This window comes from Ovis canadensis, chromosome X (genome assembly GCF_042477335.2).
Source record: "Ovis canadensis isolate MfBH-ARS-UI-01 breed Bighorn chromosome X, ARS-UI_OviCan_v2, whole genome shotgun sequence".
NCBI classification, from domain to species: Eukaryota; Metazoa; Chordata; class Mammalia; order Artiodactyla; family Bovidae; genus Ovis; species Ovis canadensis.
This window is the reverse complement of record NC_091727.1, coordinates 35,197,650-35,213,663: the sequence shown is the minus strand read 5'-3', so window position 1 is coordinate 35,213,663 and position 16,014 is coordinate 35,197,650. Positions and strand designations below refer to the sequence as shown.

The 16,014-nt window shown below is 37.1% G+C and overlaps 1 pseudogene; it reads left to right on the top strand.

The window, feature by feature from the left end:
- LOC138930076 (small ribosomal subunit protein uS2-like) overlaps positions 1 to 14,272 on the top strand; it is a 53,585-nt pseudogene extending 39,313 nt beyond the window's left edge.
- Positions 14,273 to 16,014: the final 1,742 nt, after the last annotated feature.

The window sequence follows — 16,014 nt, the reverse complement described above, 5'->3', positions numbered from 1 at the left end:
ATCTTTTAGAATTTGAAATAGCTCAACTGGAATTCCGTCACCTCCACTAGCTTTGTTTGTAGTGATACTTCCTAAGGCCCACCTGACTTCACATTCCAGGATGTCTGGCTATAGGTGAGTATGAGTGATCACACCTTTGTGATTATCTGGGTTGTGAAGATATTTCTTGTACAGTCCTTCTGTGTATTCTTGTCACCTCTTCTTAATCTCTTCTGCTTCTGTTAGGTCCATACAATTTCTGTCGTTTATTGAGCCCATCTTTGCATGAAATGTTCCCTTGGTATCTCTAATTTTTTTGAAGAGATCTCTAGTCTTTCCCATTATATTGTTTTCCTCCATTTCTTTGCATTGATCGCTGAGGAAGGCTTTCTTATGTCTCATTGCTATTATTTGGAACTCTACATTCAAATGGCTATATCTTTCCTTTTCTCTTTTGCTTTTCACTTTTCTTCTTTTCACAGCTATTTGTAAGGCCTCCTCAGACAGCCATTTTGCTTTTTTGCATTTCTTTTTCTTGGGGATGGTCTTCCTCCTTGTCTCCTATACAATGTCACGAACCTCCATCCATAGTTCATCATGCACTCTGTCTATCAGATCTAGTCCTTTAAATCTATTCCTCAGTTCCACTGTATAGTCATAAGGGATTTAATTTAGATCATACCTGAATGGTATAAGTCAATTAAAACTTTTCATATTTAATAATTTGACCCTTATAAGTTATTCATGTTTACAAAAGCCTGCATTTTAATATAAGAATTCATACCGGTAATCATATAAGGCGGGTCATGGTGGAGAGAGCTGACAGAATGTGGTCCACTGGAGAAGGCAATGGCAAACCACTTCAGTATTCTTGCCTTGAGAATCCCATGAACAGTATGAAAAGGCAAAATGGTAGGATACTGAAAGAGATACTCCCCAGGTCAGTAGGTGCCCAATATGCTACTGGAGGTCAGTGGAGAAATAACTCCAGAAAGAATGAAGGGATGGAGCCAAAGGAAAAACAATACCCCGCTGTGGAAGTGACTGGTGACAGAAGCAAGGTCCGATGCTGTAAAGAGCAATATTGCATAGGAACCTGGAATGTCAGGTCCATGAATCAAGGCAAATTGGAAGTGGTCAAACTGTGAACTTCCTGATGTTCAAGCTGGTTTTAGAAAAGGCAGAGGAACCAGAGGTCAAATTGCCAACATCCACTGGATCATGGAAAAAGCAAGAGAGTTCCAGAAAAACATCTATTTCTGCTGTATTGGCTATGCCAAAGCCTTTGACTGTGTGGATCACAATAATCTGTGGAAAATTCTGAAAGAGATGGGAATACCAGACCACTTGACCTGCCTCTTGAGAAATCTGAATGCAGGTCAGGAAGCAACAGTGAGAACTGGACATGGAACAACAGACTGGTTCCAAATAGGAAAAGGAGTACATCAAGGCTGTATATTGTCACCCTGCTTATTTAACTTATATGCAGAGTACATCATGAGAAACGCTGGACTGGAAGAAACACAAGCTGGGATCAAGATTGCCGGAAGAAATATCAATAACCTCAGAATGCAGATGACACCACCCTTATGGCAGAAAGTGAAGAGGAACTAAAAAGCCTGATGAAAGTGAAAGAGGAGAGTGAAAAAGTTGGCTTAAAGCTCAACATTCAGAAAATGAAGATCATGGTATCCGGACTCATCACTTCATGGGAAATAAATGGGGAAACAGTGGAAACAGTGTCAGACTTTATTTTTCTGGTCTCCAAAATCACTGCAGATGGTGATTGCAGCCATGAAATTAAAAGACGTTTACTCCTTGAAAGAATAGTTATGAGCAACCTAGATAGCATATTCAAAAGCAGAAACATTACTTTGCCGACTAAGGTCCGTCTAGTCAAGGCTATGTTTTTTCCAGTAGTCATGTATGGATGTGAGAGTTGGACTGTGAAGAAGGCTGAGTGCCAAAGAATTGATGTTTTTGAACTGTGGTGTTGGAGAAGGCTCTTGAGAGTCCCTTGGACTGCAAGGAGATCCAACCAGTCCATTCTGAAGGAGATCAGCCCTGGGATTTCTTTGGAAGGAATGGTGCTAAAGCTGAAACTCCAGTACTTTAGCCACCTCATGCGAAGAGTTGACTCATTGGAAAAGACTTTGATGCCAGGAGGGATTGGGGGCAGGAGAAGAAGGGGATGACAGAGGATGAGATGGCTGAATGGCATCACTGACTAGATGGATGCGAGTCTGAGTGAACTCCAGGAGTTGGTGATGGACAGGGAGGCCTGGCGTGCTGCGATTCATGGGGTTGCAAAGAGTCGGACATGACTGAGCGACTGAACTGAACTGAATCATATAAAGTTTCATCATAGAATAGAAAATAAGGCTAGATTTTATCCTCGTTTTAGTTTGACAGATTTAAGTTTTCTGGTGCAGACTTTAGATTAATTAGGTATGTATCCTTCTGTGTTGGGAAAAAGGAAGCAAGTAATCTCAACACAGATTAAATGGTTTTAATGTTGTGAACCAGCAATTGTCTCTAGAAATAACTGACCCTATGTTCCAATTACTTTCAGAAATGGCAGAATAATAGTAAGTCTGCCCAAACCAAAATTGTTGTTGGTAGATATTTTTGAAAGTTATATGGCAAACACTAATGATGCCAGTGTGGCAATTTGTTTAGTTATTTCAATGTGCATTTAGCAGCTGACTCAAACCTGGAAGGCCGCTTGGAAATGGTGCTGCACATAATCAGAATTTTTTTTTTCCCCTACAACAGCAATACTGAAATTATCTTCTGGGCAGGGTATATCACTAAATACACTTGTACTTATAAATTTCTTTTACAAAGTATATATACCATATTCTATAATATGGGACTCTGAGGTCCTCATCAATTTTTTGCTAAGGCTCATGAACTAATTCAAAGTTGTTCATAAGAAACATGCTGACCTTGTCTGCAGACAAAATTAAATGGATGTGAGAGGATATTTTGTTATTTTTTGTGGGTGAGAATAAGGTCATTTGCTATCTTAATTTGAATAATCACACTCCTCCCATCCCAACCTACAGTCCTTTTACTTTCCTTCTTAGCAATTATCAACATATAACATGTTATATATCTTACCTTTTATTGTTAATTTTCTCTTTCTCTTACTGAAGCATAAGTTTCATAAAGTCAGAGATTTCTGTCTATAATTTTTTCCTGCTATAACCTGCCAGTTATTATATATGCCTGGTGCATAGTCAGTGCTCAATAAATATATGTTAAATGAATTAAATTAAGGGAACAAGTGAATGGACCTTCTCTAAGTTCATTTAACACTATGATAATATAAGAATATTTTAAAACAGGTCAAAGCAACTTTCACTTGAATTTTTCTTCTATTGGATAATAAAATTCATATATTTTTTTCCTCTTATTTTGCTTTAGCAAAATTTAATGTCTAGTAAATGACAGAAACTGTTACTCCAGGTCACTATTGCATTACTTCTTATAAATTCAATAATTTATAAAGATTTTTCTTTCCATTTTAGTATTTTCCTTATATATTTTATAGGTTCTCTTAAATTCTGTTATTAATCATAGAAAGTATACATTAAAATAATCCCACTGCTGGGCATACACACTGAGGAAACCAGAATTGAAAGAGACACATGTACCCCAATGTTCATCGCAGCACTGTTTATAATTGCCAGGACATGGAAACAACCTAGATGTCCATCAGCAGATGAATGGATAAGAAAGCTGTGGTACATATACACAATAGAGTATTACTCAGCCATTAAAAAGAACACATTTGAATCAGTTCTGTTGAGATGGATGAAACTGGAGCCGATTATACAGAGTGAAGTAAGCCAGAAAGAAAAACATCAATACAGTATACTAACACATATATATGGAATTTAGAAAAATGGCAATGACGACCCTGTATGCAAGACAGCAAAAAAGACACAGATGTGTATAGCAGACTTTTGGACACAGAGGGAGAGGGAGAGGATGGGATGATTTGGGTGAATGGCATTGAAACATGTATACTATCATGTAAGAATCGAATCACAAGCCTATGTCCGATGCAGGATACAGCATGCTTGGGGCTGGTGCATGGGGATGACCCAGAGGGATGTTGTGGGGAGGGAGGTGGGAGGGGGGTTCATGTTTTGGATCGCATGTACACCCGTGGTGGATTCATGTCAATGTATGGCAAAACCAATACAGTATTGTAAAGTAAAATAAAGTAAAAATAAAAATTAAAAAAACATTAAAATAAATATAATCTATATTTAACTAATAATTGTTTTAAAAACTCTGAAAAGGTTGTTAAAATATTATTCATGTACCTATTCTACCAAAACCCTTCAGAAAACAAAATATGTTGGAACAAAAAATACTTTTTCTACTTTAAATCAGTGAACAAGTATGAAGGGTGACATTAAATAATTCCCAAAGACTTGTTACATACACTTATGTTAATTATTCAAGCGATAATAGTTTCATTTTAGGACATGTACTGCGACTACTTTAGTAGGAGAATGACAACATTTTCTCCTATTGAGAAAGATACAATCAAAGGTTGTTAGTATTCAAGAATAATTAAATACCTGCAAAAACTAAATTCTAACTTCTGGAAGGTTTTGCCTTTTATGTAGTGAATTCAAATAGAAAATTACCAGTGTGAAAATAAGTTATTAGGTAGTATTACTTCACTACCAACTATTCAGATTGATCAAACATATTTATTTTCCCATAAATGCTAACTAAACTGTTCAGTGTACAGTTGAAGAAAGGAAACAAAAATATCTGACATTGCCTATGAATATATATTTTTAATCTATAATATATGTTAACATCTAGTGGATATTTTGGACTATAAATATAAACACAATATATTATTGAAGCTTAAAATTTAATTGGAAGTACAAAACAATTAGAATACTGATAGATGATCTAAACATTCCATTTATTTGTGTACCAGAAGAGTCTTGGTCAGTTAGTCTTTGGAACCGGTAATAATTTTATCCTTAAGAACATTGTAGATATTATGTAGGGATATTCAGGCTATGATGGCAAGTTATATTATAACTACTATTTGGTTTTGACCATTGGAATACACATCAAAATCCTCCCAAAAGTTTCAAACTTTTAACAGCATTGGAAAGTAGGAATCTTCAGTCTGCAAAGCTTAAAGAAGTATTTCTATTTACTGAAGTGTAAGTGAGGTCAAAAGGCAGAATGTTGGTGTGGACAACAGAGATACGGCTGGAAGAAGGGACCACAAAATTTTCACTCATGTGTTTATTAAATACCTTCACTTTCCCACTGGAAAAAAAAGGGAGGATTGTATCATCTGTCCTCCCAATCTGCCTAATCCATGTTTCTCGTTCCATAATTAGCCTTGTCTGAGCTGAGAGAGCTGTGAGAATGGTGTCCTTTGGAAAATACATAATAGTTCTTTATTTACCATCTCTGCTAGTGAAAGAAAAGTTTCTGACGATATCCAGAAAATTTCTAGTGGGCATATAACCAGGTAGTGAAACCAGGATATCCTTCCTTTAGACCGGAAAACTTACATAAAACAGATATAATTACAAAATACTAACAATAATAATAAATATTATGTACCAGCTATAGAATGGGCTAATTAGCTATCTCTTTGTTTTGCAAATTAAGAAAATAATTTCAATAGCAAGATTATTATGAGAAAGGAGAATTCACTGATTTAGACTTGATACTGACATAACACCAAAGTTTTATATCTTCTATTCCATGCATATCACAAGTTGCAGCAACAACCACAAAAATGAAATGAAAATTCTTTTTTTTTGGATAAAAATGTACCACATGAAGTGAAATTAATTTTAAGACACTGATATGCTCTTGTCTATGATGAAAATACAAGAACCCATAATCAAAATTTGAGTTGATTTTAAAGTCAGAAAGAAATGAATAGAGTGCAGTGAGACAAGAAAACATGCAAAGGGTTTAATATTGCAGATTGAGATCCAGTCTTAGAAACAGTGAACTGTAGTGATGGTGTGGGGAAGCTGAATCCATCATATGGAAGGCAAATCAAGGATACTTTCTCTGAATGCAAAAAAACAGAAAAGAGAGTATGGCAATTAAAACTATAGGATAAGACATGGGGAAGATAGAATGAGAAAGTTTATCTTCCTAAGGAGGAGATCAAAACCAAAAGATAGTGAAAGAAAAGCAATATAAGATTTAATTTAGTAAAATATCACACAACTGAAGAAAGGTTTGACTTATAAGATGAAGTGTTTACCAAGAAAAATATCTCATTCTAGTGAATTTGTGAGACATTTCATGAAAAATTAATAATTCTATAATCAAGGAAGCAGAAAATGAAAATTTTACTTCAGGGAATTAGAAAAAATAGACTTTGGAACATTTGCAATAATAAATGAAGAAGAAAATAGAGTAAAATCTACAATATATTGAGAGAAGAAAGAAGTAAAAAAAAAATTTATATTCCAGATAGTCTGTCAATATACACAGGTGGCATGTAGGGCAGAGAAAGTGAACCACCATGTCCTTTCACAAGAAACACTGGAAGATATATTCTAGCGAGTAAAAATATGAATTATTATATTCATTAATTTATTCATCAAATATTTAGTGATTGCTCTCTGTAGTACCATTATTACAGAAAGACAGTATGCTAGGCATTGAGGATAAAAAGGTGGGCCAAAGGTTGTATGGTGCTTGAACTTAACGCATTTCTAGAATGCATAACTGGGAGATAGGATCCAAAGAGGAAATAAAACAGGATTCATTCTCAAGATTATCATCATCGTTAGCAAGTGATTTTGGTTATCAAGTTCTCTGGTTCCAAGATTGCTGCTATATCCCTAACATCATGTCTTCTTAAGGATAGAGGATATCCAGAAGACTTACCTAATCTATGCTTCACCTTGTTGTTCACTTTTGGATACAGGGGCACTAGGAAATTTAGTTTCCGTCTTGGCACATTGAAATCTAGAATAAAATGTGCTTTCTGTTAGTAAAGAATGAGAGAATAGACACTGGGGAGACACCCAGTTGTCTTGGATATAAATATACATGGGAAAATTACTCTCATACACTACTTTTTAAGGTATATATTATTACAGACTTTCTGAATGAAATTTTGCAAATTATATTAAAATATTTAAAATCTTCTTTAATTAAATTTTTATTTTAACTTTATTTTACTTTAAAATACTGTATTGGTTTAAAATATTTAAAATCTTTATATACTTTTGATGGCGCTTTTTTACTTTAAGGAAGTTGTTCTAATGAAACAGAGTAATTCTGTCTCACCAAGCAGACTTCAGAAGTTCACTGCTGTGGTCATCTTGGTACGTAGATTGGAAGCAATCCAAACGTCAAGAAAACCAATCAAAGTTGTAGGTTCTGGATATCAACTAATTACTTCTTGAATGGGGTATGGGATACAGTTGTGCCCTTTAAGGTACTTCAAGTTGTAGCTCCTAATCCCTTTATTTTAATAATAAGGATTAAGTAATGTTAAACTTGAGACTTTTCTCTTAAATTTTGATATCCTATATGCTGCTGACCTTTCCCAAAGTAACCAGTTTTTAAAATTCTCACTTGTCCAATGCTCTATAGTTTTCTGCCTACTAAATATTGTATACTGATCTGATTTGTAATCAAAATTGTGGATAAGTAAGACATTATCATCTAATTATATTTAGTTTCATCATTCAGAGAGTTCAGAATTTAGTCAATGAAGAATATGATATTTAGCTCATTCATCTTGCAAAAACCATTTGAAATTTCTTTCTTCCTTCCTACATAGGGTGGGAAAATACCAATTATAATTAATTTGTTTCTGTAGGGTCTTAATTGTCCTAAAAATAACAAATATTGAAAAGGTACAACTTTTTCTTCATAAAAAGATAATTTTTTAACAGTAAATGGATGTTATACACATTACTTTCCTTTATCATTAAAATTAACCAATTAACTAAAATTTATTGATATCAGCAATCAATTCCTAAAAGATGATGCTATCAAAGTGGTGCACTCAATATGCCAGCAAATCTGGAAAACTCAGCAGTGGCCACAGGGCTGGAAATGGTCAGTTTTCATTCCAATCCAAAGAAAGGCAATGCCAAAGCATGTTTAAATTACTGCACAATTGTACTCATCTCAAATGCTACCAAAGTAATGCTCAAAATTCTCCAAGCCAGGCTTCAACAGTACATGAACCATGAACTTCCAGATGTTCAAGCTGGTTTTAGAAAAGACAGAGGAACCAGAGATCAAATTGCCAACATCCACTGGATCATGGAAAAAGCAAGAGAGTTCTAGAAAAACATCTACTTTTGCTTTATTGACTATGCCAAATTCTTTGACTGTGTGGATCACAATAAACTGAGGAAAATTCTTCAAGAGATGGGAATACCAGACCACTTGACCTGCCTCCTGAGAAATCCGTATGCAGGTCAAGAAGCAACAGTTAGAACTGGGCATGGAACAACAGACTGGTTCCAAATACGAAAGGAGTACATCAAGACTGTATATTGTCACCCTGCTTATTTAACTTATATGCAGAGTACATCATGAGAAATGCCAGGCTGGAAGAAGCACAAGCTGGAATAAAGACAGCTGGGAAAAATATCAATAACCTCAGATAGGCAGATGACACCACACTCGTGGCAGAAAGTGAAGAAGAACTAAAGAGCCTCTTGATGAAAGTGAAAGAGGAGAGTGAAAAAGTTGGCTTAAAGCTCAACATTCAGAAAACTAAAATCATGGCATCCGGTTCCATCACTTCATGGCAAATAGATGGGGAAACAATGGAAACAGTGACAGAATTAATTTTCTTGGGCTCCAAAATCACTGCAGACGGTGACTGCAGCCATGAAATAAAAAGACGCTTACTCCTTGGAAGAAAAGTTATGACCAACCTAGATAGCATATTCAAAAGCAGAGACATTACTTTGCCAACAAAGGTCCATCCAGTCAAGGCTATGGTTTTTCCAGTGGTCATGTATGGATGTGAGAGCTGGACTGTGAAGAAAGCTGAGTGCCGAAGAATTGATGCTTTTGAACTGTGGTGTTGGAGAAGACTCTTGAGAGTCCCTTGGACTGCAAGGAGATCCAACCAGTCCCTTCTGAAGGAGATCAGCCCTGGGATTTCTTTGGAAGGAATGATGCTAAAGCTGAAACTCCAGTACTTTAGCCACCTCATGCGAACAGTTGACTCATTGGAAAAGACTCTGATGCTGGGAGGGATTGGGGGTAGGAGGAGAAAGTGACGACAGAGGATGAGATGGCTGGATGGCATCACTGATTAGATGGATGTGAATCTGAGTGAACTCTGGGAGTTGGTGATGGACAGGGAGGACTGGCGTGCTGTGATTCATGGGGTCACAAAGAGTCATACACGAATGAGCGACTGAACTGAACTGAACTGAACTGATATGTGTGTGTGTATATATATATATATGTACATATATATATATATAAAATGTATGTGTGTGTGTGTGTATATATATATATTTGGGCTTCTCTGGTGGCTCAGTGGTAAAGAATCTGCCTGCCAGTGCTGGAGACATGGGTCTTGCCTGGGAAATTCCATGGACAGAGGAACTTGGTGGACTACGGTATATGGGGTCGTAAGGAATCAAACACAACTTAGCAACAGCAAGACATATATATAAATTCATGCTTTAAGTTAAAGAAAAATTCATTATATGAAGTTATTTTTAGAAAATATAGTAATGAACACCATTTGGTGTGCTGTTATGAAGCATAACATTTGTTTTCTTGGAGATCTTAATAATCCTTGTGCAAATATGAAATGCAAATACTTAATTAGCTAATTTATTAACAATTCATCTGAAATATTTATTTACTATGTACTCTGTGTCAAACATTCTTCAAGTTTTAGGGATACAATAATAAGTAAAATACTTATAATTCCCTCCTTTCCCAATTACAAAACAGTTGATAAAACATCCAGTTAAATAAATGATTATAATGTAGTTTGATGAATGGTAGCATTCATCCTGAAGGTAGGAGAAACCAGAATTGTATAGGAACCAGTGGCAATGGAATAAAACCTGTCTGAGTGATGGTCTTCTTGAGAACGCTGCATTTAGGTTAAGAACTGGAGAATGAATAGGACTCAGCCAGACAGAAGGTAGAGGTTGCATAGTGGAAGTGATAGCCTTTTGGAGTGATAGTTATTGATTTCTAGGAGTCAGACATTATCCAAAAGGCAAAAGTTAGTCATTGAAGGGACTTAGTGAATAATCAGATTTCTATTTTTCAAAATAGTATTTAAATTTGAAATTGGAACTGTAGAAGGACAGGACTGGGGCAACAGAGCAATTAGGAGGCTGTTTCAGAACAGCAGTAAAGGACGATAATGGCCTAGCACAGTGCTGGGCAAGTGATGATAGAAAGATGGAAAATAATCCATATCCAGACTATCAAAGCCTATTGAACTTGACATTAAAATTTTTCCAGAATCTGATCACTGCTCACCATCTGCCTTGCCACCATCCTGGTACAAGCCAACAACATATCTCATTTCAATTACTTCAATAACCTCTTAGCTAGAGTTGCCAGATTTAGTCAATCAAAATTTTATCTGGCAACACTGCTCCTAACTATTTCCCACCTTCTGCCTCTTCTCACATGTCAGTCTCTTCTCAACATGACAGTTAAGAGTACTGTTAGGCAAACACAACTCGATCTTGAAAAGTTTTAAACAGCCCACTGGTCACATTGTATTATGCTTATTTAGTTCAGTTCAGTTGCTCAGTTGTTTCTGACTGTTTGTGACCCCATGGACTGTAGCACGCCAGGCCTCGCTGTTCAACACCAACTCCCGGAGTTTACTCAAACTCATGTCCTTTGAGTCAGTGATTCCAGCCAACAATCTCATCCTCTGTCATCCCTTTCTCCTCCCTCCTTCAATCTTTCTCAGCATCAGGGTCTTTTCAAATGAGTCCATCAACAGAAAATTGGATTGAAGATTTACTGAGCATGGCCCTGCCCATCAGAACAAGACCCAATATCCCCTTCAGTCAGTCTCTCCCATCAGGAAGCCTCTTATCCTCCTCCATCAGAGGGAAGACAGAATGAAAACCATAATCACAGAAAACTAACCAATCTAATCACTTGGACCACAGCCTTGTCTAACTCAATGAAACTATGAGCCATGCCGTGTAGGGCCACCCAAGACAGACAGGACATGGTGGAGAGTTCTGACAAAACGTCGTCCACTGGAGAAAGGAATGTCAAACCACTTCAGTATTCTTGTCTTGAGTATCCCATGAGCAGTATGAAAAGGCAAAACGATAGGACACTAAAAGATGAACTCTCCAGGTCGGTAGGTGCCCAATATGCTATTGGAGATCAGTGGAGAAATAACTCCAGAAAGAATGAAGAGATGGAGCCAAAGAAAAAATAACACCCAATTGTGGATGTGACTGGTGATGGAAGTAAAGTCTGATGCTGTAAAGAGCAATATTGCATAGGAACCTGGAATGTTAGGTCCATGAATCAGGGCAAATTGGAAGTGGTCTAACAGGAGATGGCAAGAGTGAACATCGACATTTTAGGAATCAGCAAACTAAAAAATGGACTGAAATGGGTGAATTTAACTCAGATGACCATTATATCTACTACTGTGAGCAAGAATCCCTTAGAAGAAATGGAGTAGCTATCATAGTCAACAAAAGAGTCCGAGATTATGCTTCTTACATACTGCTGGGATAAATATGTTAACATTTTATCTAAGATCTTTATGTTAATAAGTGCTTTTGTCTCTAATTTCTTTTTGTTAGCCTGCTATGGTCAAATTTTACTATTGAGGTTATATTTGCATCATTAAGTGAATTGTGGAGTAATTAATTTTTTTCCCTTCTCTTCTCTGGAAATGTGCTTTTAAGATTATATTTATCTTCTCTTTGTAATTGACAGAATTTTCCTGAAAACCTTAGGCCTGGTATTTGTTATTTTACTTTTTAAAATACTGATTCAATGTATTTGTTAAAAGACAATGTTTTTGAGTCAATTATTGAAACTCAGTTTCTAGGAAATTGAACATTTTGTTTAAATATTCAAGGTTCTTATCATAAAGTTTGTCTTGTTCTCTCTAGGTAATCTGAATATTATCTCTACTTATGTCTTTTCTCCTTTTTCTTCCCTCATATTGTTTATATGTACTGCTGTTCTTCTTGATTAATTTTGCCAACATTTTTGTGTTATCTTGTTAAAATAATCAACTTTTGTCTTGCTTATTCTCTTTATTTTGCATTTGTCTTGAATTGCATAAATTTCCAGATCTTACATTTATTATCTCCTAACTTCTATATTTGGTTTATCCTATTGTTCATATACTATTCTGTTTATATTGACTTTGAAATTTTCATTTATGCCCCCTTTTTCAAAATTTCACATAACAGTTAATCTAGATGTCCAATTGATTCAGTGTGAATATTTTATAAGTAGTGCTATGCAATCCCTATTGATTATTTTATCATATGTATGAATTTCCTTGAATAATGAGCTGGTTGCTTAAGTAGGATCTCAACAGATGAGGGATTAAGAATAAGTAGGATATTAAGTGTAATTATCAATTTTAATGTTGGGTTGGCCAAAAAGTTCACTTGGGTTTTTTCGTACCATCGTTTGGAAAAGCCTGAACACATTTTTTGGCCAACTCATTAGATTTGCTGTATTTCAGTATTCATTCTATTTGAAGCTCAAATGATCCTATGTTTGGCTAATGAGAGTCCCTTCAAGTTGCCCCTTCAAGTGTCCTTTCATGGTCTATGAGGAAGTCTAGGTACAGGATTTCAGAAGTGACAAGATGATCAGGCTCACCTTGAATATTTCTTTTTTTGGGCGGGGATTTTTTTAATTTAAATTTTATTTTTTTTACTTTACAATACTATATTGGTTTTGCCATACATTGACATGGATCCACCACAGGTGTACATGAGTTCCCAACCCTGAACCCCCCTCCCACCACCCTCCCCAAATCATCTCTCTGGGTCATCCCCAGCATCAAGCATCCTGTATCCTGTATCAAACCTAGACCAGCAATTCGTTTCTTACATGATAGTATACACGTTTCAATGCCATTCTCCCAAATCAGCCCACCCTCTCCCTCTCCCACACAGTCCAAAAGTCTTTCTGATAACAGATATATTTTAAGAAACCCTGGTAATTTTTGTAAGTGAAAAATAATATTTGGAAACTATATCTGGGTAGTAGGTTTGCATTTTCTACTGGATTGTCACAGCTTTTAGGCCATTTCAGTGAAGAGCTAAAAACACATGTATTTTGTTTATCTTACAAGGAGAAAAATAAATTCTACCTTTCCACACTATTCAAAGAGGAGTTCAAATGTTATCATCTTCAGTTTCTGTCAGAAAGGCGAGCATTCACAATGTTTGAAGTCCTTGCCTGGCGGTAGTGCACAAGAAGGATGAGACTGTACCTAAATTCCTTGCCACAGGAACCTACTCAGGTGGCACCAACCTTGACTTTCAAATGGAACATTATATCTACAAAAAGGAAAGTGGTGGCATCTACATCGTAAGTATGAAGAGACCCTGGGAGAAGTTTCTGCCAGCAGCTCACGCCATGGTTGCCACTGAAAATCCATCTGATATTGGCATCATCTCCTTCAGGAATACTGGCCAGTGGGACGCACTGAAATCTGTACTAATACTCAGGCCACCTCTATTGCTGGCCACTTCAGTTGGAAACTTCACTAACCAGATCCAGGCAGCGTTCCAGGAGCCTCGACTTCTCGTGGTTACAGATCCGAGGACTGACCATCTGCCTCTCCCAGAGGCGTCTTGAGTTAACTTGTCTACTATTGTTCTGTGTAACACAGATTCTCCTCTAGGCTATGTAGACATTGCCTCCCCATTCAGCAACAAGGGAGCACCTTCAGTTGCGGCAGACGCAGTGGCTGCTGGACCCGGAGATTCTGAGCATGCACAACACGTTTCCTCGCGTGAACTCACAGGAGGTTGTGCCTAACCTCTACTTCCACAGAGATCCTAAGGAGATTGAAAACAAAGAGTGGGCTGCTGCTGGAAAGGCTGTGACTGAGGAGGAACTTCAGGGTGAATGGACCTATCGAGTTCCAGAGTTTACTACTACTAAAGTCAAGGTTGCAGATTAGTCTGAGGGCAGGCAGTGCCCTCTGTGCCCATTCAGAGTTTCCATGCTGAATATGATAACTGACTGGTCTCAAGCTGCTCCCTCCCAAGCTCTTAAACAGAAAACGGAAATATAAAGTTGATGGAAAAGAACATTTCTACAAAAGTAAGTAAATCTATATATTCTAATTTCATATTACTAATTTTCCACATTTAAATGGACATTATAGTAGAGGACCAGCCCCCTTGCCAGTCAGAATGTCTGCTATCCAAAATTCTATAAGCAATAAATGCTGAAGAAGGTGTGGAGAAAAGGGAACCCTCTTACACTGTTGGTGGGAATGCAAACTAGTACAGCCACTATGGAGAACAGTGTGGCAATTCCTTAAAAAACTGGAAATAGAACTGCCATACGACCCAGCAATCCCACTGCTGGGCATATACACTGAGGAAACCAGAATTGAAAGAGACATGTGTACCCCAATGTTCATTGCAGCACTATTTATAATAGCCAGGACATGGAAGCAACCTAGATGCCCATCAGCAGATGAATAGATAAGAAAGCTGCAGTACATATACACAATGGAGTATTACTCAGACATTAAAGTGAATACATTTGAATCAGTCCTAATGAGGTGATGAAACTGGAGCCTATTATACAGACTGAAGTAAGCCAGAAAGAAAAACACCAATACAGTATTCTAACTCATATATATGGAATTTAGAATGATGGTAACGATAACCATGTATGCGAGACAGCAAAAGAGACACAGATGTATAGAACAGTCTTTTGGACTCTGTGGGAGAGGGAGAGGGTGGGATGATTTGGGAAAATGGCATTGAAACACATATACTATCATATATGAAATGAATCGCCAGTCCAGGTTCAATGCATGATACAGGATGCTTGGGGCTGGTGCACTGGGATGACCCAGAGGGATGGTATGGGGAGGGAGGTGGGATGGGGGTTCAGGAAGGGGAACACATGTACACCCGTGCTGGATTCATGTTGGTGTATGGAAAAACCAATACAATATTGTAAAGTAATTAGCCTCCAATTAAAATCAGTAAATTTATATTAAAAAAATGGACATTATAGGATTCTGTTTCACATTTGATTTGTACCTTGATGTTGTCTTTTATGCTGAAGATCTTGATTCTTAGTGATATAAGTGTAATTGCATATATGGTTTATTCTACTGTGCGTATGGTGGAGTATGTATATATCTTTACAAGAGTTTTAGAATGATCCCAATAGCGCAACCTAAGATTCTGTGATTTTCATTTTTATATGCTTAGGTATATAAATCCCAGGGATGGGGGAGCGTGGTGGGCTGCCGTCTATGGGATCACACAGAGTCGGACATGACTGAAGTGACTTAGCAACAGCAGGTATATAAAGTCAACATTCTATTTTAAAATGTTTGAGGTAAATATCTTTGCCATTAGGCCACAAATTTGATATAAAGTAATAATCAGTCAGTCAGTCAGTTCAGTCACTCAGTCATGTACAACTCTTTGTGAACCCATGGACTGCGGCATGCCAGGCTTCCCTGTCCGTCACCAACTCCCAGAGCTTGCTCAAACTCATGTCCATCGAGTCGGTGATGCCATCCAGCCATCTCATCCTCTGTCATCCCCTTCTCCTCCCACCATCAATCTCTCCCAGCATCAGGGTCGTTTCTAGTGAGTCAGTTCTTCACATCAGGTGGCCAAAGTACTGGAGTTTCAGCTTTAGTGTTCAGTCCTTCCAATAAATATTCAAGATTGATTTCCTTTAGGATGGACTGGTTGGATGTCCTTGCTGTCCAAGGGACTCTCAAGAGTCTTCTCCAACACCACAGTTCAAAAGTATCAATTCTTGAACACTCAGCTTTCT